Source organism: Triturus cristatus, chromosome 3_1, assembly GCF_964204655.1.
Source record: "Triturus cristatus chromosome 3_1, aTriCri1.1, whole genome shotgun sequence".
Lineage (NCBI taxonomy): Eukaryota > Metazoa > Chordata > Amphibia > Caudata > Salamandridae > Triturus > Triturus cristatus.
In genome coordinates, this window is record NC_140583.1 from 218,790,800 (window position 1) to 218,812,676 (window position 21,877).

At 46.5% G+C, this 21,877-nt stretch overlaps 1 protein-coding gene across 1 annotated transcript in view; it reads right to left on the reverse strand.

The window, feature by feature from the left end:
* CHRNA5 (cholinergic receptor nicotinic alpha 5 subunit) overlaps window positions 1–21,877 on the reverse strand; it is a 266,197-nt gene that overhangs the window by 71,957 nt on the left and 172,363 nt on the right. The window lies entirely within an intron of this gene.

The following is a 21,877-nucleotide window of genomic DNA, read 5'->3' on the forward strand; positions in this document are numbered from 1 at the left end:
CCTCTCTGCCCAAGATGACTCATATAGAACTTTGTGGCAACCATTCATAGCCTTCCTGTCCCAGAAATTCAGGGAACTGACTTGCCCCCACTACTTGCGGCTACTACGCCTCACAGCACGCACCCATACAAAAGACAAAGAGGCCTCCTCTGATTCACACTTGGCTACTCTCTTCTTGTATTGTCATATCGCCATTGGTACCCGAGGAGGGAGGGTTTGTGGTGGAGGATAGGGTTTGTTTAAAATGTTTGCGCTTTATGGTTGCATTCATTCTGATAGATTACACAATACGGTGAAGTTCACGGTTTGAGAGTGCATGTAAAGCTGTAACAATAAAACACATTTCCTAGGAGCCACTAAATTTAATAATGCTCTGCAGTTGCACATCAGGGATGCACCCAACCTTCTGACGTTCAGGAAACTCCTGAAGACCTGGCTTTTTAACACTCTGTAGGCTCCTGGTTCTTCTCCTTTCCTCTTCTCTCTGCCTTAAAGCCAGCACCAAGACACTTTTTAGTATTTGAGCACTTTAGAAAACCTTTAACATTAATTTGGTACTATATTCTGTGATACCTGTAACATAATAAGCCTGCCATAGTAAATGGCACAATTATATGAAACAAAACGCTTCACACCAGTCCAATAGGCATGGAGCATCATGCATTTTGCACTGCTCTTTGTGTCTTGAATTGCATTTTGTTAAATATCGACATTCAACACATGTATTAACTGTTGAACAAAGTTCTTGGTTTCTAAAAATATATATAAAGATACAATTTTATTTTTCCGAATTGGTCTCAGATTCATTGTTAAGCGTGTGTCTCATTTATTGCCTCTGGAGGTGACAACAAATGCTTAGCACTACCGTCTGATAAGCCTAATTGCTCGCCCACACTACCACAAAAAGAGCATTAGAATGATCTGCTTTTACCGCTGCACACCAATTCAGGATCTACTAGACTCTCAGTGAACGTCTGTATAGTGCACTATATAGAGAGCCAGTGTCCTACAGTAGGACATGTACTTTTGAGTTTTATATATCTTGCTAGTGAAGAACTTTTAAATTTATAAGTGTAATTTCTAAATGGGAAGAGATAACCAGTTCATGTTTGGTATCTTTGGAGGTGGGGTGAAAATCCCTATGTAGCGGTGAGGTTGGGTTTTTTATCACAATTTTAATAATGCCACTTTTAGAAAGTTGTCATTTTTCTGCCCTTAGCCCTTTTGTGCCTTAGGCCTGGCCTGGGTTGCATGACTGGGCGTAACAGACAGACTTTGTGAATTCCTTCCAGACATTCACACAATTGAGGTATTAGGTGTGCCTGAGTGGGCCATCTGCTGGCAGGATGTGGATAGGGGGAATAAGCACAGCTCCACTAACACCTAAAAAGCCTGTGCCCTGCATTCACACAAAGGCACTAAGGCCCTGCATTGTCGCTTCAGCCAGCTTGGAGCCAGGGTAGGGGAGGCAGGAAATTCCAAGCACTTCAAGGCCACCGTCTAGACGCTTCTCCCACCTTACAGAACAGGGCACTGGTGTATAGAAGGACCTCAGACGTGGTCGAAGTACACTTCTGGACGGGATTAGTATGGTGTCGGATTTATTTAATAATGGGACACTCATGGACCATGACAATTTCGTAAGAGAAACAGGGGCACCTGATCATTTATATTTATTAAATGCTGCATTGCTACAATATATAAAAACACAATGAGCTCCACAACGACAGGAACCCCCCACACATAAATTAGTTAAAGCGCTATATTACATGGGCAGAGGCAGAAACTTAATCAAGTGGCTTTATGTAGGGATACGTGCGCATGCGGCGATCAAACTTAATACACTACGCAACGCTTGGACAGAAGACATAGGGCGGGACATAGTAGACAAGGAATGGGCGAAAATCATAGAACATCCCAGGAAGGTATCCAGAAACGCGGAATTTAAATTCATATTACTCCACAGAGCTTCTCACCACTAAACTGCTAGATCAAATATTCCCACAGACACAACATCACTGCCCCAGATGCCAGCTGGAAGGTGCTAACCTACCACATATGGTGTGGTCGTGCCCCCACTTACGAGGATTCTGGGACTCTATTAGACGACACACACGGGCTGCTACACAAAGAGAAATGTGCAACACTATAGAGGAATGTATTCTGGGACTGCATAAGAACTCGCCCAAATACAAAATACAATACAAATTTGTGAATCTGGCACTCATTCTAGCGACACCAACCATCACTATGCAATGGAAATCAAAGAAACCACCCACGCAATATGCTTGGTATAGCGAGCTAATTCGGTGGGGCAGCGCCAAAAGCGCTGCAATACGAAGGGAGGAAGCTAAAGGTTTACATAAAATCCCAATAGCTATGGAATTGGATATCATGCTGGAGGCCCTGAAAGCGCTGGACTTGGACCCTAACAGCACTCACATTAACTCGCAATCGTAATAACGGAAAAACCTAACCAGAACGAAATGTATGCATGAATATGGAGGGATAGATTTATCATGTAAAGTTGTCGTGTTTTCACTGTTGACAAAGTGTTGCACGGTGCTGGTCTGAGACACGAATAAGATATTACATATATGTGTTTTTTCTATTGAACAGGACTAGAGGGAGGGGGAGGGTGACAAAGGGGGTTTAGTTTAATTGCAGATTGCGGTACATTGGGGTACGTTCCTAATATCCTGGATTATAAAGAGAACGAAATGTTTATAAGTTGCAATCTTAATTCATAGGATTGGTAAAATGGTAATCCAAATATGTATAGATATTGTATGCTAACTTCCCCACTTTTGGAATAGGTTAACGAATCTCTACTTCTATTTTGTACCATAACACGTACCTAAGAATTATACCAATTTAAAACTGAAAACTTAATAAACTTTGTTTCCAAAAAAAAGTACACTTCTGGACCTGTGGATACTCTGCCAAGAAGAAGGACTGCTGGGCTGCTAGAAGGACTGCCACTCTGCTGGACTACTACCTGAAGGAGTTACTGCCCTGCTGTGCTGACCTACTGACTACTGCATTCTTTCCTGGGGTGGAAGCCCTGGGCCTGCAACCCATATTGGTCCTAGGGCCCTAAAATGATGCAAAGGGACAGTCTGCTGGCCTCCTGATCTGAACCCCAGGGACATACAAGGTACCCAACAACTCCTGGACTCATCTTCAGCGAGTTACTGACCCCTAAGAAGTTCCTCTTAGTTCCTGGACCCTTGGTGTGCCTCTAGAGCTCTTGAATTCATGCATTTGGGCTCTTTGCAACCGTAAACGGGCCCGTCCGCACGAGAACCATGCCACTCGCACGAATTCCCAGACGTGGGACCCGTGCTCACTACGCCACTGGAGTCAAGCTATCCTGGCTGATGACGGCTGATAGCCAGAAACCGGTCCTAGGATGCTTGATTCCGGTCCAGGGAAGACATGGCTTGGCAGTTCGGGCTGGACTGTTCCCATGAGGCACAGGGTCAAGACTGATTTGCATATGGCCATGTCTGAACTGGGGTGGTGTAGTGGGCAAAAGAACGATGGATTTAACCCAGATCTCTTGACTGGGGGAGAATGTATGCATTGTCAGCATTCCGTCCATCATTTGTTTGTTGTAACGCTACTCGCACGAAAATCAGCACGAGCTGCCGCCAGTCCATCCCGTCATACAGCAAGCATTGATCGCCAAGCATGACTGCCAACGGGAGGCTCCAGCCCGCCCGTCCATGACGACCACCGCCAGCGATGCTTTCCTTGCCCCCTGCAGATCTCTCTAAAGTGAACCTGTCCCCGAGGAACTGGCAGAAAGGAAGATGGAGAGGGAGTACAGACTACAGATGGCCAAGCTCGGGATAGAGGAATAGGCTGAAAGGTCTTTGGCTGAGAAAAAGCTACTGTTGGAGCACGAAAAGAGCATGGGGGAGATGGAGCAAAAGGCAAGACAAACTACAAAACCCAACAGTGATGGTGGCAGCGTACCAAAAGTGTCTGCTGGAGAGAATCCATATACCCCAGGAGCTGATGCCTAACTATGTGGTGGAAGATGATAAAGACAAGTGGTTTGCTGCTTATGAAGTTGCAGTCAGGGTACAGAAGGTTTCAGAAGAGTACTGGGGGGTAGACTTGGGGAGAATGTATGCATTGTCAGCATTCCGTCCATCATTTGTTTGTTGTAACGCTTTTCGCCCTAAGTGGGATGGGTATTCCCAGACGCGGGACCCGTGCTCACTACGCCACTGGAGTCAAGCTATCCTGGCTGATGACGGCTGATAGCCAGAAACCGGTCCTAGGATGCTTGATTCCGGTCCAGGGAAGACATGGCTTGGCAGTTCGGGCTGGACTGTTCCCATGAGGCACAGGGTCAAGACTGATTTGCATATGGCCATGTCTGAACTGGGGTGGTGTAGTGGGCAAAAGAACGATGGATTTAACCCAGATCTCTTGACTAGGGAAGAATGTATGCATTGTCAGCATTCCGTCCATTATTTGTTTGTTGTAACGCTTTTCGCCCTAAGCGGGATGGGTATTCCCAGACGTGGGACCCGTGCTCACTACGCCACTGGAGTCAAGCTATCCTGGCTGATGACGGCTGATAGCCAGAAACCGGTCCTAGGATGCTTGATTCCGGTCCAGGGAAGACATGGCTTGGCAGTTCGGGCTGGACTGTTCCCATGAGGCACAGGGTCAAGACTGATTTGCATATGGCCATGTCTGAACTGGGGTGGTGTAGTGGGCAAAAGAACGATGGATTTAACCCAGATCTCTTGACTGGGGGAGAATGTATGCATTGTCAGCATTCCGTCCATCATTTGTTTGTTGTAACGCTTTTCGCCCTAAGTGGGATGGGTATTCCCAGACGTGGGACCCCTGCTCACTACGCCACTGGAGTCAAGCTATCCTGGCTGATGACGGCTGATAGCCAGAAACCGGTCCTAGGATGCTTGATTCCGGTCCAGGGAAGACATGGCTTGGCAGTTCGGGCTTGACTGTTCCCATGAGGCACAGGGTCAAGACTGATTTGCATATGGCCATGTCTGAACTGGGGTGGTGTAGTGGGCAAAAGAACGATGGATTTAACCCAGATCTCTTGACTGGGGGAGAATGTATGCATTGTCAGCATTCCGTCCATCATTTGTTTGTTGTAACGCTTTTCGCCCTAAGTGGGATGGGTATTCCCAGACGTTGGACCCGTGCTCACTACGCCACTGGAGTCAAGCTATCCTGGCTGATGACGGCTGATAGCCAGAAACCGGTCCTAGGATGCTTGATTCCGGTCCAGGGAAGACATGGCTTGGCAGTTCGGGCTGGACTGTTCCCATGAGGCACAGGGTCAAGACTGATTTGCATATGGCCATGTCTGAACTGGGGTGGTGTAGTGGGCAAAAGAACGATGGATTTAACCCAGATCTCTTGACTGGGGTAGAATGTATGCATTGTCAGCATTCCGTCCATCATTTGTTTGTTGTAACGCTTTTCGCCCTAAGTGGGATGGGTATTCCCAGACGTGGGACCCGTGCTCACTACGCCACTGGAGTCAAGCTATCCTGGCTGATGACGGCTGATAGCCAGAAACCGGTCCTAGGATGCTTGATTCCGGTCCAGGGAAGACATGGCTTGGCAGTTCGGGCTGGACTGTTCCCATGAGGCACAGGGTCAAGACTGATTTGCATATGGCCATGTCTGAACTGGGGTGGTGTAGTGGGCAAAAGAACGATGGATTTAACCCAGATCTCTTGACTTGGGGAGAATGTATGCATTGTCAGCATTCCGTCCATCATTTGTTTGTTGTAACGCTTTTCGCCCTAAGTGGGATGGGTATTCCCAGACGTGGGACCCGTGCTCACTACGCCACTGGAGTCAAGCTATCCTGGCTGATGACGGCTGATAGCCAGAAACCGGTCCTAGGATGCTTGATTCCGGTCCAGGGAAGACATGGCTTGGCAGTTCGGGCTGGACTGTTCCCATGAGGCACAGGGTCAAGACTGATTTGCATATGGCCATGTCTGAACTGGGGTGGTGTAGTGGGCAAAAGAACGATGGATTTAACCCAGATCTCTTGACTGGGGGAGAATGTATGCATTGTCAGCATTCCGTCCATCATTTGTTTGTTGTAACGCTACTCGCACGAAAATCAGCACGAGCTGCCGCCAGTCCATCCCGTCATACAGCAAGCATTGATCGCCAAGCATGACTGCCAACGGGAGGCTCCAGCCCGCCCGTCCATGACGACCACCGCCAGCGATGCTTTCCTTGCCCCCTGCAGATCTCTCTAAAGTGAACCTGTCCCCCGAGGAACTGGCAGAAAGGAAGATGGAGAGGGAGTACAGACTACAGATGGCCAAGCTCGGGATAGAGGAATAGGCTGAAAGGTCTTTGGCTGAGAAAAAGCTACTGTTGGAGCACGAAAAGAGCATGGGGGAGATGGAGCAAAAGGCAAGACAAACTACAAAACCCAACAGTGATGGTGGCAGCGTACCAAAAGTGTCTGCTGGAGAGAATCCGTATACCCCAGGAGCTGATGCCTAACTATGTGGTGGAAGATGATAAAGACAAGTGGTTTGCTGCTTATGAAGTTGCAGTCAGGGTACAGAAGGTTTCAGAAGAGTACTGGGGGGTAGCCTGTGGAAACATACCCAAGTTTGGGAAGGACACACTCATGACACTAAAGGCAAAGGATCAGAACAAGTGTGCCCCCATGAAGGAAAGCCTTGTTTCTAAGTTAGGAACAACCCCTGAGAAGTACCATCAGAGGGTCGGGACAGTCGCAAGCTCCTGAATCTGTCCTGTGTGGATTACTTAGATTATGGGAGCAAGGCACTGAAGGGCTGGGTGAGGGGCAGAAAAGTGGATGAGTTTAATGGGCTGTACAACCTAATTCTGAGGGAGCACATGTTCAATACTTGTTTTCTAGGGCTGGGCCAGCACCTAGGGGATACCAAGCTTACTGATCCCAGGAAGCTTGCTGAGGAGGCAGACCTCTGGGTTAGCACCAGAGTGTCTAAGAAAGCCTCTTAGGGGGGACTCCTAAAAGTATGGTCAGATTCAAACCAGGAGTGGTGGGATAAAAATAAAACAAGGGAGTTCTCTCAAGGCCCACAAACAGTTCATAACGGAAAGGGTCCAGATCCCAATCTGGCCACCAGAAAAAAGGCTTCACAGATCAGAAAACTGGAATTTCTGTCCATAAATGCTACGTGTATGGGCACATGAAGGGAGATGGCATTTGCTCCAGGAGGGCACCGCCTCCCAGTGGTGGGCAGTCGCAGAGAATAGCCAATGTAGTGCTTGGGGAGGAGATGGCCCTAGTTAGTGTGGGGGGGAGACTAGTGAGGTTACTCGAGTGTCCCGTGTGACGGGGAGATGGCGCCCAAAGCCTACATGCCTTCCAATCTTTCAAAGTAAAGGCAGTGGGTCACCATCAATGGGCAGAAGGTGGAGGCTCTGAGGGACACAGACTACTGTCAGCTGCCGTTTGGTGTCCTCAGAGCAGGTGATACACAATACATTCCACCAGGCTGTGGCAGCAGGCAACCACTACCCTGTGGCTCTTGTTCCATTTGAGTGGGGAAGTGGGGTCTCGGGTCTTCTGAAAGTTGCAGTGAGCCCGACTATGCCTGTGGACTGGCTGTTAGGGAATGACTTGGAGCCCAGTACCTGGAGAGAAGTGGAGCTCAGGTCACACCTGGAAATGTCAGGGTTGTCTGAGTGGGCCTGTGCAACCACCAGGTCCATGGCTGCCCAGGAGGAGAGTCAAGATGGTCCATAGCCTAAGTAGCTGCCAGGAAAGGGAAGGGCAAGGGGCATGGGAAACCAGCACCGGAATGTCTCCCAGGGCAGGTGGATGAGGCACCGGTGGAGGCCAGCCCAGGACCTACTGAGGAGAACATTGCCTCACTTGGTACCATGGCTGAACTTGCTGGTTGGCAAGTGGATGGAGGGCCCACCAGGGAGGAGTTCTGTAAGGCACAGAAAGAGTGCCCAACCCTTGAGGACCTGAGGCAGCAAGCTGAAGCTCAGGCAGCTGGTGACACCCCTGGAAATCACCTCATATATTGGGAGAATGACCTCCAGTATAGTGAGCCGGAGGCCTCTGAGCATGGGGTAAATTGTGTGTTGATGGTTCTGTAATGTTACAGGGCCTTCCTACTGGGGCTGGCTCAGGGATACCTCTGGCAAGACATCTGGGGCAAGAAAAGACATTTGACAGGCGTATCACCTACTTTTATTGGCCCCAGATTAGGACAGCCCCTGCTGCCTTTTGTAGGACTTGACTTACCTACCAGGCTAGTGGGAAGACTGAGAAAAAGCTAAAAGCTCCCCCGACTCCCATGCCTGTTGTTGGCACACCTTTTGAGAGGGTGGGAATTTATATTATATGACCTTTGGACTCCAAGACAGCCTTAGGCAATACGTTTGTCTTAGTCTTGGTGGGCCATGCCACTGGGTCTCGAGAGGCTAGCCCTCTGAAGTCCATTACTGCACCTGCAGTGGATAGGGTCCTAATGGGATTTTTAACCAGACTGGGTTTCCACACAGGAATAGTGTCAGACAAGGACACCAATTTCATATCTGCATACATGATGTTTATGTGGAAGGAGTGTGGAGTTACCTAGACGTTCGCCACACCCTACCATCCATAAACAAATGGGCTTGTTGACAGATTCAACAAGACCCTTAAAGGCATGATTATGGGCCTGCCTGCACCCATGAGGCAGAAGTGGGATATCCTCCTACCATGCCTGCCTTTTGCTAACAGAAAGGTGCCACAAAAAGGAGTGGGCTTTAGCCCAGTTAAACGTTTGGAGGGCTACCCTGTAAGAGGACTTCTCAGTCTGGTCAAAGAGGGGTGGGAGAAAGCTCCCAAGAACCTCACACCCCAAGGAGGTGGTTAGCTACATGCTAACCCTCAGGAAACTGATGGCCAAGTTCAGGAAGAAAGCCTCTAAGAATTTGGAGGCCAGCCAGGAGGTTATGAAGCAGTGGTATGACCAGACAGTGACATCTGTGGAGTTTCAACCTGGGCAGAAAGAATGGGTAGAGCAAATGGAGCCCAGGGCTCTCGCTGGAATGGGCCATATAAGTGTTAGAGAGAAAGGGGGAGCCCACCTAACTGGTGGATCTCAAGAACCCCTTAACGGTAGTTCATCTCAACTGCCCCACTATGAGAGGTTTGAGGTCACCATGCCGCTGGTGACAGAGGGAGGAAGAGGAGAGCGAACCTCTCCCTGATCTTCTGTCATCTATAGAGAAGGATGGGTCAGTAGAGGGTGTTAACCTCTTCCCTACTCTGACCCTAAAGCAGCAGAGGGACTGTCACCAGTTACTGAAACAGTTTACTCCCTATTTTCCCTCACTCCTGGGCTTATACACGTGTGTACCCAGGATATAGATCATGGGGACAGCCTGCCTATCAAAACCTTCTAGTGGCTGAAACTCTGGAAGTGTCTCCAGATGACGTATGTAAGGGTCTAGAGCATGACGCAGTTGCAGATAACAGTGGAACCGGGATTTATGTAGATAGAACTTGGTTTGCAATTGCTGGAAAGACTTAAGTGTACTGCCATGCATGATGTTTCCTAACGTGGAGATTCCAATGATGTTCCATTTGCAGAAGCCAACCAGAGCAGAGACTGAGCGTAGGTATGTGCCCTGCCAGAGGGGGGTTGTTTGTGTCAATCTCTCCCACCAGCCCATGGATTTCACTGTATGTCTCCATAGCTGTAGGACGATCTTGCTAGCTGGGGGGAGGGTATCTAAATTAGCCCGATTATAAAGGAGTTTCTGCAAGGGAGTGTCCTTCATTGCCAGCCGTTCTACTGCGTACGCTGGATCTGACTGAGATCCGTACCACCACTCATTAATTACTAGGAGATGAGAGGCGGAGTAATATGCATATATATGCGCCGCCGGTGAAGTTGGGTTTTTGATCACAATATAAAGATGTCACTTTCAAAAAGTTGGCATTTTTCGGACCTTAGCCCTTTTGTGCTTATAACCTGGCCTGGGTGACATGACTGGATGTAACTGACAGTCAGACTTTGTAAATTCCTCTAAGACAGTTACACAATAGAGGGATTAGGCGTTCCTGAGTGTCGCATTTGCTGGCAGGATGGGTGGGGCAGACCTGAGCACAGCCCCACTTATACCTGAATAGCCTGTGACCTGCCTTCACACAAAGGGTTTAACGACCCTGCATTGTCATTTCAGACAGCTATGAGCCAGGGCAGGGAAGGCAGGAAATTCCATGCACTTCAAAGCCAATGTCTAGACGCTTCTCCCACCTTCCAGAACAGGGCACCAGTTTATAAACAAAAGACCTCTGACACCATCATTTAAGTACACTTCTGGACTTGTAGATACTCTGCCAAGAAGGACGGCTGTGCTGCTAAAAGAACTGCCACTCTGCTGGACTGCTACTCTGAAGGGGCTACTGCCATGATATGCTGCCCTCTTGTCTGTGGAGGAAGACCTGGACCAGGACCTCAGAGTGACTGAAAGGGCTAGTCTACGGGCCTCCTGATCTTAGCCTCGGGGACATAAAAGGCTTCCAAACTGTTGTTTCTCCACGCATCAATGATTTAGCCTGTTTTTACATAACGTGTTTTGCAATAGTGCACATTAGAATATATCACGCCAAATGATTAATCAAAACGATTTCAAGGGAATGAGCGAGGAGTCCGCTTTCGCAAGTCATTGTTTTTTAGAAAAACTGTTGTAGACACAAACAAACATTATACATGAAGTGTTTTACATCCATTTAACTAAAATTACGTTTGTGAACACATTAATTTAGGACAAAACGTGTACAGACCAAAAGCATTACATAGCATGAACTATTAGACATATGAAAGAACTTCATCAAAAGACATACAAGAAAAAATATGCATACAGAGTTGTGTGTCTAGTGTCCTACGTTATCGAATTTGTGGGGCATTTATCACTATAACCCTCTTGATTGTAGTCTACAGCAGCACTACTTGGCCCTATTCTAATGGTGGTCAGAGCATAAATTTGTGTCCATATGAGATCATTAATTTCGTCATCAGTAGTGCACAATTTAAAGAGCAGATATTGCACTAAATGGTAGCTCTTGACCCCGTTTGTAGGTGCGCTGACACATTTCGACCTTCAGGTGGGGCCTCTGGTGTGTTTCAGGGAAGGTCTTCTTCAGGGCTATGACACTGTGTGAAGATTAAATCAGACAGTTACTGTTTAGGAGTTGCCCTTGTTTCCAATTGCAACTGTTAGAAATGGGGGCCTCTAGTCGACAGTGGCTGGCGCCGATGTCGAATACTGACCCTTCTTTCTAAGTCAGAGTAAGGGGGCTACACCCTTTGATAACCCCTGCTCAACCCTGTGGTAACGTAGCACAAGCAGACAGGCCTATCTCAGAGGCAGTGTGTGAAGCATTTAGGACCATACACAATAATGCAGGAAATACGCTACAAAATAGACACCACAAGAAGTTATAAAAAATAGTTATCTTTATATAGATTAAACACGAAACTGAGAAATGCTCAAAGAACCACAATGCACGTAATTACAGATTCGTCTCAAGAGTGATGAAAGCACTTGTGCGTGCGGGTGGAACGAACTTGGTTCGGGACCGGGATCTATGAGACCCGTTGGTGCACAATGTACAAGGTACTTAGGAGAAAGGGGCATGGTGCACAGCTCCTCAGGGAAGGTGCAGGATGGCAGGCGGACCCACAGCGGCCACAGATCTTGGGCGGTGGCGCTCTGCAGCGTGCACTCACGATAATCCTGGGACGGGCGTGGAAGCAGCACTCAGCGGTGCATGCAGAGGTTGACAAGGCTCCTGATGTGGGACTAGCGCGGGCACTCAGCGGTGCAGCTCTTCAGCTGCAGCGGCCCACGATAGCGATGATTCTTGTGGCAAAGTAAGGATGGGCACTCAGCGGCACAGCTTCTCGATTACGGCGGCCCAAAACAATGATAGTAAGGACTCTTGTAGCAAAGCCAATGCAGGCCTGCAGTGACACAGCTCCTCGGCTGCAGCGGCCCACAGTAGCGGTGGTTCTGATTCTCGTAGTAGGGCAATGGGGCACCCAGCGGTACAGCTTCTCAGCGGTAGCAGCCCACAATAGCAACAACAATGAATCTCGTAGCAAGGCCTAGGCGGGCACTCAGCGGCACAGCTCCTCAGCTGCAGGCCCACAATGGCGATAGCAATAGTTTCCGTAGATAAGCAAATGCGGGCACTCAGCGGCACAGCTTCTCAGCTGCAGCGGCCCACAATGGCGATAGCAATAGTTTTCGTAGACAAGGCAAATGAGGGCACTCAGCGGCACAGCTTCTCAACTGCAGCGGCCCACAATGGCAAAAGCAATAGTTTCCGTAGACAAGCAAAAGCGGCGTTCTCCACAGTAGATCCAGAGGCCTCGGATTTCTCGATGGAGGCCTCAACGGCGAGTAGGATTTCTCTCCATAGGAATCCGGGCTGCTGAGGAATGAAGTCTAATGTCCCTGAGACTTCGGCAGGGGGCAAGCTCAATTCAGGCCCTTGGGTAGTTGCTTCAGTGGATGGATGAAAGTTTCAAAGTCCTCTCCCTCTCGTTCACACGGCCAGAGGTTCGTCTTGGCATCCTGAAGTTACACACCACGAAGGGGTTTCAGCTCAGATCTTTATACCCCAAAAGTCTTTGTTCTTGAGAAAGTCATAAATCATTCGACCCGGCCAGAACCAGTTTGGTGTCGACCTGGGTCACTTTATTTACGAGGCTGCATCCTCCCTTCCAGGGAGAGGGGCCCACCTGTGGAAATATGGATTTTCTGGTCAGTTATGTCCCCTATCTTGGACCCCAACGGTTCTATGTGCATGTCACAAGTACATGTATGTTCCCTCCAGTTCCAGTTATGAAGACGCAAATACATGTGCGTCCACCGTCAACATGCTCTCTGTCAGATCCGCCATGACTAGGCCGGATATTCCATTCCTAAATATGAAAGGCCACCGGCTTTATATGGTTCACTTATGCCATTTTACAGTCCAGGCAAGTAGGCCCTGATTCTGTCATCAAACTCCTCTTGCTTTCTGCCTCTGAAAACTCCAGTCTGAGCCTGCATCTGTGACCATGAACTTTGTCTCATTCTCTGCGCGGCTCACGAAGCCTGACATCAGCCTATTCTCTGCCAAGAACTGTATTTCGCCTTCGAGTTATCTGCTTCCCCCTCAGCCGATGCATTCCTGTCTAGTAGTTTAAGTAAACATCCTTCCAGCCACCGAGCAAAAGGCTCGACTTCTCTGCCCTCATGCAAGTAATTCATAGCCCTGTTACCATGGAATATTCCTACCCCCTCGCTTTCAGTGTAGACACTTAGACGCTTGTACACGCACGCACAGTCAGTATAGAATAGATTCTGTTCGAGAGTCCTTCTTTATGGATAACATAGTTCTTTAAACATAGGATGTTAGATATGATTTGGGATTAGGTTGACTTGACCCCCCAGACTTCTTGTCTCCACATGTAGAGCTAAATGTCAAGTCCCCTTCACCCCCTAGTTACACGTCAATTACACGTCATGCTGCTGCGCGCGCATCTATGCCAAGTATTATCTTATGGATCCACCTATAGGTGACATCATAACCAATTACGTTCCTTTTTACTCCTTATTACACCCATTTTTGGTTACGCAGATATGTCGTCATTTTTCCTTATCAATTGTTACGCCTACTGCATTCGCCTCATTGCAATGTATGATCTATAAAAGTCATTTCATGTCAATAATGTATGTACTTCACTTCCTGAACCTCCGTGGTGATGGAACCTGGAGCAACCGATTATAATCGTTCATTGGAATAAAGCCCATTCCGAACCTCTAATACCACGGATTCTGCCTCTCATTTTACTGAGCTGTTTTATTATGTTTCTGTATCAAATTCAGTCCCGGTAAAGGAAAATTATTTACCACATGAATGGCGCCCGAATAGGGACACTTTCTCATCTCACGCGCCGGCGGTGAGTTGCAGGCCCGGTCTCCTGCCACAGCTGGACGGACAATAACGCGTACCAGCAGGATTTCCTGTATCTCCCTCCGGTCAAGCGGGGGCGACTGAGACTGCGATCAACACCCAGACGAGGCGGTGAGAAGTGCGAAGTATCCCGACCAGAGCCTAGCTGAGAGAGCAAGATCCGAGGTATACAGAGACCCACCAGTTCAAAGTCAAGCCCAGTGTCCGACGAGTCGAGTCGAGTCCAGTCCGGTTCAAGTTCAAGTTACCGAGGCCTTCCGTTTCCGAAGCTACCCGGTGAGTACCATTGCTGGGGAGGCATTTCTGACGTGCACATAGGTTGTGCCGGTCAAGACGGGTTTGGGTACACAAATCCGGTCTGCACTGTTTTAGCAGTGTATCTGTACTGTTTAGCAGTATATCAAGTATTCCGAAGTATCTAGTTATTGTCAAGAATTAAGCTTGGTGATTAGTTATGCAGACGATCATCATTGTTGGTTATTTTAAAGGTTAAAAATGTTTTAATGTTTAATGTTCAATGTGTTAAACGTCCTGCATATTGTGGTATGAATGGTTGTTCATTACTGTGCTTTTGTATTAAGTGTGTTCAAGATTAAGTATCGGATCAGTTGTCAATATGCCGCTCTTTTCGAAATTAAGACAGATCACTACTAGAAAAGGGGTTCTCGAAGAAGCCGTCCCTATTCCTCCTAGGGACACTCCAGGGCACTTCATGTATCACAAACATGGTTTAGACGCTATATTATTTCTTGATTTATGGGTAGACTACACCAAGGGATTACCAGAAAGTCAGAGGTGGCCCGCAGCGGGAACCTGGGATGCAGAGTGCATCATGAAAGTAGAAGAAGAGTTATGGAAAAGGAAAGTCAGACAGTCACAGAAAGACGCCGTTGAGTTATGGCGTAAAGAATCTCATAGACGAACAGAAAAAGCACGTAGACAGGAAGAAAAGAATAAAGAAAGTTCAAATAAAGTTCGAGAAAATCTATTAATTGAGGAAGGTATCCGAGTGAAATCAGAACAAGTAGACAGACAAAGAAACGCCCTTATGAATGGTATGTATCCCCTTCTGGCCGAAGGATTACCTAAGGCTACTCCAGAGATACCGAAAGACTTGCCACCCCCATTGTTCCCAATAAAGGTACATCCTAAGGGGCATCCTAGAACCGCAGAAGATGTTTTTCTTTCCTCATATTTAGATGACGCCGCTCCCGAATATGCTAATTCCGCCCCGCATAGACCGCATACCAGGGAGGTCCAACGCCAAGATCCAGCACCCGTATCCCTACAGCAACAAATCGAGTCACAAGTTCTGGCAAGCACATCTGTTTCTGCATCCGCTCCTACAGCTACTTCTATAGCTGTGTCCACACCTGTAGTTGCTGTGTCACGTTCGACGAATCCTTTCACACCCGACACCCCAGATGGGGCCACGGGAGGTGCTACCAATATCTTTTCTACGCCACCCAGAATAAATAAACTTACTTTTCAGGAGTCAGCACATTCACGTACACCCAAACTCATAAGTGCCCGTACGCTGAAGGAACTTCTTATAGATTGCAGATATGACCCTGTGCCCGGTAAAGAGGACGAAATGACCCTGGCGTCATTGCGTATCAGACGAGCCGCAGTGTATTTAGGGAAGTTACCAGGAATGACTGCGCATCTAGATAATATATACCATTTTGTCCAAACAGGGCGAGATCCAGAATGTATTAACAGAGCTATGGAATACCAGAAAGTAGAGATACAGGGGGAACTGTTACGTTTCCTCATAAACTGTGTGATCAGAAATCAAGACCGACCAGGGGTAGACCCGGAAGCAATGCAAATTCTTACAAGATGGAGCCAGAATATATCAGAAGGGAGACATGATAAACAAAATTGTATAATAGCCATGTGCCGAAAGATCCGTAAAGAAATAGAACGCCTACACGAAGAGAGATTAGAGGTAGACGAGTTCGAACAAAGCGAGGAAGAAGGGTCAGGACCGCCCACAGGACAGTCAGAAACTATAGCCTATGTAGGTAAAAGAAGATCTTGTAATAGTACGAGATGTCTTATTGACCCGATACGCCCGATATGTCCAGACAATAACAGGGGTTTCCCAACACCCATAGTCCATATAAGGTCTAACGAGCATTCGTTCCAAACAGCTGACAAATTACTCCGAGAATGAAGGGGTTATCATTTTCTCGATTCTATGGATGAACAAGATTTAGCCAGGGCAGCTGTCCATTGGGTGGACAGTCCCGGAAAATATAGTGATGATACAGTAGTACGCACATTCTTGAATCTTACCCCAGATGAACAGAGGTTAGCTGGGATTTATATGATTCAACAACTCATTATACTATATCGAAGTCAGCATTCGGACCCTGGTCCCTTACCTGACATACTGACTGAATTACTTATGAATAAATGGAGAGGTGCAGGTACTAAATTAATTAAAGAAATTCTAGAATCAAGAAAGCAGTATATTCTTTTTGTATGCGCAGAGCATGTCTCATTGCCCGTCAAAGAAAGAACAACGTATCACATGGATAGACAGAATCCCTTACGAGAAGTGCACCCAATAAAAGGCGAGGACAACGAGTTCAAGCGCGTATTTGTATATACGCCCATATCGAAAATAGAATTGTTACAAATGAAGAAAGTGGTACCCAGTCATGACAAAGATCCAGCGGGTTTTCACCGAGAAATTAAAGATATGTTACTCATGGGAGAGTATACCTACCCCGACATTATGACCATATTAAAGGTATTGATGCCTGCTGGTATTTATGAGAAACTCAAGGAAAAAGAGTGGGAGGTAGGAGACCAAAAGATAGAATGGTCAGTGTTAGAAGCGGAAGAAAAGGCCCGAACTGCAGGAGCAGGACTTGGGGATAAAACTAAAGCACTGCCAGGTTTATTAGTGCAGGTACTGCCACGTTTATTAACTACAAAAAAGGAAGATTGGGGTACAATTTCAGCCTGTAAACAGAAGCAAGATGAAGACACTAGTGATTACTATGCCCGATTTGAAAAATGTTTTGGTATAAATAGTGGCATAAAAGCAAGTAGCGAATCATACCCACATCTGTTTGTAACAAAATTAGTAGAAAATGCCCTGCCACCAGTAAAGAATAGAGTATTAAAATTCGAGAGTACCTGGCAAGGTAACACTCCATCACAAATGTTACAAATGTTACAGTACCATCATAATAGAATTAGAGAGGAACAAGAACATGAACACAGACGCATGAAAGACACGAAAATGAAAATGTTAGTTTCCCAGACAGTTCCAGCTGAAGGACATAAAAAGGGTATGACACATTCCGATTCAGCAGGACCTGTAAAAGGGACATGCAATTATTGTAAAAAGCCAGGTCATTATGTACACGATTGTCCAGTTTTAAAACATAATATCGCCATAGGTAAAACACAAGAAAGATCACGGCCATTTAGACAAGATCAGAATGAACAAGGAGCTCTGCAGCATGCCCAGGCCATGCCAGCCGCACAACAGCCAATACAGTTTGTGCCAGCTGCACCACCGTTGCCTGTTGCTGCCACACAGACAACAACACGACAAATGTATCAGACCGCACAGTATGAATATCCTGAGTATCAGCGTTACGCATGAACTAGCCTAGAGAGGGAAGTTGACTTACCCCTTATCGAGATACCTGTAGATCAAGAAGGACCTTATGTACACAGTGAATTATTAGGTCAAGATAGAAAATTTTTACTCGATACAGGGGCAAGTCGAACAACTATAAAACGTAGTGAAGTTCCAGGGGCACCCCTCTCAGGCTCACAAAATATTTCCCTTGGTTTTTCAGGAAAACCTATTGTTAATGAAGTGTCACAACCTCTGCCACTTACGATAGGACCTCTGACCCGAACTACAGATTTATTGCTTACTAAATCATGTCCAGAAAACCTGTTAGGAATAAAAACATTAAAAGCTCTAGGAGCTATAATATGTTGTTCTCCGGAAGGAGTAAGATTGTTTTTACGCGATTTTAAAGGTCACTATGTATCTAGAGACATGGATCCCCGACTGCAGACTTTACCTACACGTCTATGGGCACAAGGCCCTACTGATGTTGGTTGCATGAATATTACACCATATAGAGTCACATTAAAGGCAGGAGTGGTGCTACCACGAATGCGACAATACAAGTTACCACCAGATGCTGTAGTGGCTTTACTACAAATCATTGACGAGCTTATTGCCCAAGGAGTAGTTGTAGAAACAGACTCGAATGTATGTAATTCACCGATAATTCCGATTCTTAAACGAACAGATCCTAAGGCCCCGCCAGTATATCGATTGGTTATTGATCTGCGCGAGTTAAACAAATGCATTGTGCCACAATTTCCTGTGGTCCCAGATATCTCGTCATTACTGACAGCTATTGATTCCGAAGCAACGTTCTTTACTGTAATTGATCTCAAGAATGCCTTTTTCAGCGTCCCAATAGATCCGGAAAGCCAATATTTATTCGGATTTAGTTTAAATGGACGTAGCTTTAAATTCTCACGCGCACCTCAAGGATTTACAGAAAGCCCCAGCATCTATAGCCAAGCACTGAAACGAGAACTCGATAGTATCCACATGCCAGTTAACACTGCCCTGCTTCAATACGTCGATGATCTGCTGATCACCGCAAGAAGCGAACCGGAATGTGAAAAAGCATCACTGACAGTTTTACAATTTCTAGCCGAAAAGGGGCACAAGGTGTCCCCTTCTAAGCTGCAATTCTGTGTCCAGCGAGTTATTTATCTTGGACACTCGCTGTCCAAGGAGGGAAGGCAGCTTACACCCGACCGCATTCAATTAATAGCTAACATGCCAATACCCAAGACACAAAAGGAGGTACGGGCTTTCATAGGCCTCACTTCATATTGTAGGCAGTGGATCCCTCAGTATGCATTTCTAGCAAAACCACTCATTCAGTTAACCACACAGGAGGCAGCCACATCGACTGTTCTCCCTTGGACTCAGGAACATACACAAGCTTTTGAAAGCCTAAAGAAAGCTTTATGTCAAGCACCTGTTTTAGCAACACCATATTACAGAAAACAGTTTACACTTTTTGTTACAGAACGCGAAGGTACTGCCTTGTCAGTACTCACACAGGAACAAGCAGGAGCACACAAACCATGTGCTTATTTTTCTAGTACATTAGATCCAGTAGCTCAGGCTTTGCCTGCATGCCTGAAATCAGTAGTAGCGACAGCTTTAGCAATCAGACAAAGCGATGCCATAGTGTTAGGACATCCATTGACAGTTCAAGTACCACACACAGTAGAGGTCCTTGTAAATAGAACGCAAACACAACACTTGACTATAGCGCGACTTACAGGGTATGAACTTACATTGTTTCAGCCACATATAGAAATCAGACGCTGTAACACATTGAATCCTGCCACACTTTTGCCAGTAACCGGAACAGACCCACTAGCTCCTGACTGTATTGAAGTTATTACTATAACGACAAAACCCAGACAAGACTTGACAGATGTCCCATTGTCAGATCCAGACCTGACGTTGTATGTAGATGGTTCATGTATGAGAACAAGTACAGGAGAGTTAGTGGCTGCTTACGCAGTCACAACAGATACAGAAGTCATTGAAACTAATCGTATTAATACTTTGTCAGCTCAAGCCGCAGAGCTCATCGCTCTGACACAAGCCTGTATTCAAGCCACAAGTAAAAAAGTCAACATATACACTGATTCACGTTATGCATTCGGAGTTGTACATGACTTCGGCGTGCTGTGGCGAGAGAGAGGTTATTTAACTTCCCACGGTGCCCACATTCAGCACGGACCCCTCATTCATGCCTTATTAGATGCAATACATCTACCCACTGCAATATCAATTATGAAATGTAAGGCTCATACGAAGGTTACTGATATCATTTCCCAAGGCAATGATCTAGCCGACAGAACAGCTAAACAGACTGCTCAAACTCAAACCCCCGACATGACAAAGACAATAGTCCCGACACCGACACATTGTATGACAGTTAAAGATCCTACTCTTGACGTAATTGACATACAGACACATGCTACACCAGACGAAGTAAAGAAATGGACTGAATTAGGAGGGATCCAAACGGACCAAGGATGGATGATGAAGGAAAAGTCTGTATGGTTCCTTCCTGATTCAATGGTCCAAGTTATAATTAACACTATACATAGTCCAGCGCATCTAGGAGAAAAAGCTATGCTAGACAGCATTCAACACATTTGGTTCAATAAACATTTACGAGCAGCAGCCAAACAAAAGGTCCGTACCTGTATGATCTGTTGCCAGTTCAACCCAGGAAAAAGCGTTCCCGTAGAACAAGGTGGATTTCATCCTCCTGACCACCCTTTTGAAGTCCTCCAGATGGATTATGTCCAGATGGAACGATGTCGAGGATTCAAATATGTTCTCGTAGTTGTCTGCGCTCTGTCCCGTTGGACGGAGGCATACCCGGTTTCAGATTACACTGCCCCGACTACTGCCAAACAGTTAGTTCGAGAATTCTTCCCACGATACGGTTTACCACGTGTTGTCTACTCAGATAACGGCCAGCCGTTCTCATCCGAATTAATGAAACATGTTTCACTTCTGCTAGGATATCAGTGGAAATTCCACTGTGTTCGACACCCCGAGGCAGCAGGTCTCATAGAAAGACATAATCAGATACTGAAAATTAGACTGTCCAAAATATGCAGAGAGAAAGGTGTCGACTGGATAGTAGCATTACCAGTTGCACTCTTTTACATGAGAATGGTAGCACACTCTCGAACAGGGCTATCCCCGTATGAGGTGATCTTCGGCAGACCACCAAATATGTGGGGGACGCCCATACCACGAAAAATAACTGATATTGACTGTAATATGCTGACAGATTACTTGGCTTCCTTGATGTCTGCACTACAATCTTGTCGTTCACAGGTTGCTGCAGCATTTCCCGACAACACTGAGGTGAAACCCCATGACGTAGTTCCGGGTGATTTCGTGTTTGTGAAAAATTTCGACCGAAAGACTCAGCTGGAGCCCAGGTGGAAGACACCCAAGTTGGTTCTGCTGACCACAAGAACAGCCGTGAAGATCGAGGGCCGCAAGGGCTGGATTCATTCAAGTCATATCAAGAAATTTCATGGACAATCCTCGGATATAGACATTGTGCCCTGCACTCCCTCACAGACTGATTCAAAACTTCCTTTGGTTGAAAAGACTGAAACCTAACTCTACAAAGTTAAATTGAGGCCTAGAACGTCAGACGATTTGATTGTTTAAGTCCTCTCCTAGGTGAAGCGGTTGAATTTGTCTCTGACATGTATCCTCTAGACCTGAATCATGGACAGTCGCGGAAAATGTTGAAACGACAGGCGTATTGTAAATCACTGCGTAGCTATTGCATAGTGACATTAATAATCTTGTTTTTCTTGAGTCTTTTGATAATTACTGCAAGTATATTGTTGCACATATATTACCCTATTTCTAAACATGTTTATAATGTTACTGCTGAACATTCTTTTAGTGACCTACCGCCGCATGAATTGTCTTATAGACTTGCGCTGCGCAATAACACTTTCATTAGTATGTTACATCATTCCCATCAGACTAGTAATGCTACCAATTGTTGGGTGTGTGGCCGACTCCCTCCCTATCAGAATTATGAAGGAGTCCTGCCTTTCTTTCCACATCCGTTTACACATAATGGATCCTGTGGAGCATGGTTTAGTTTAATCAATTCCATAGACTCAGACACAGCAGTTTACCAAGATCATTGGGTATGGGGAAATCTGAACCTAGTTTTACTCAAGGTCTGCTACCCTGACAAGGAGGGTCGCCCCAAGAGAACAGGAACTGATCTAGAAAATGAAGTA